The following is a 799-nucleotide window of genomic DNA, read 5'->3' as shown; positions in this document are numbered from 1 at the left end:
TGGTAGAGGCTTAAGTTTATCCCAAGGGGTTTAGCACACCAGACCAGCCTCACATAGACCAACTCCCACATACGACGTTTGTTTATTTTATTCTACGACAAGGTCTCATGTAGTGTAGGCTCCACTTACACTTGATATGTAGCCAAGGATGACCTAGAACTTCTGGTTCTTCTGTCTTCACCTCTGGATTGCTGGGATTATAGGCATATCCCACCACCCAAATTAATTTGTGTGGTGCTGGGGATCAATGGATGCTAGGTAAGTAAGCACTCTACCAACTGAGCTACACACCCAGCTGGACATGTGAGTTGTTTATGACTACCATAACAAATAACAAATATAGTGGCTTAAAATGATGCTGATTAATTTTTGTGTTGATGTCTGAAGTCTGGTGAGGTGTCTCAGAGCTTCTAGAAGATGTCTAGGCTTCTCATGCACAGTCTTCCTATTGTTAGACCCAGTGAGAAGGACAATACTGGTTCTCCTTATCTTTGTGGGTATGTCCCAAGATCCCGAAGCAAATACCTGAAATCACCAATGTGCTAAATCCAATATATACTATTTTTTTTTTATTTTATGTGCATGGCATGAATGTATTGCCTGCATGTAGGTAAGTGCACTCATGTCGTGCAATCCCTGTGAATGACTGAAGAAGCCATCGGATCCTCTGGGACTGGAGTTACAGACAGTTGTTAGCTGCCATATGGGTACTTGGATTCAAACCCGGGTCTTCTGCAAGAACAACCAGTGTTCTTAACTGCTGAGCCATCTCTCCAGCCCCAATATATACTATTTTTAT

The sequence above is a fragment of the Nannospalax galili genome, unplaced genomic scaffold, assembly GCF_000622305.1.
Source record: "Nannospalax galili isolate Female #2095 unplaced genomic scaffold, S.galili_v1.0 scaffold54, whole genome shotgun sequence".
Taxonomy (NCBI): domain Eukaryota; kingdom Metazoa; phylum Chordata; class Mammalia; order Rodentia; family Spalacidae; genus Nannospalax; species Nannospalax galili.
Note: the sequence above shows the minus strand (reverse complement) of the source record.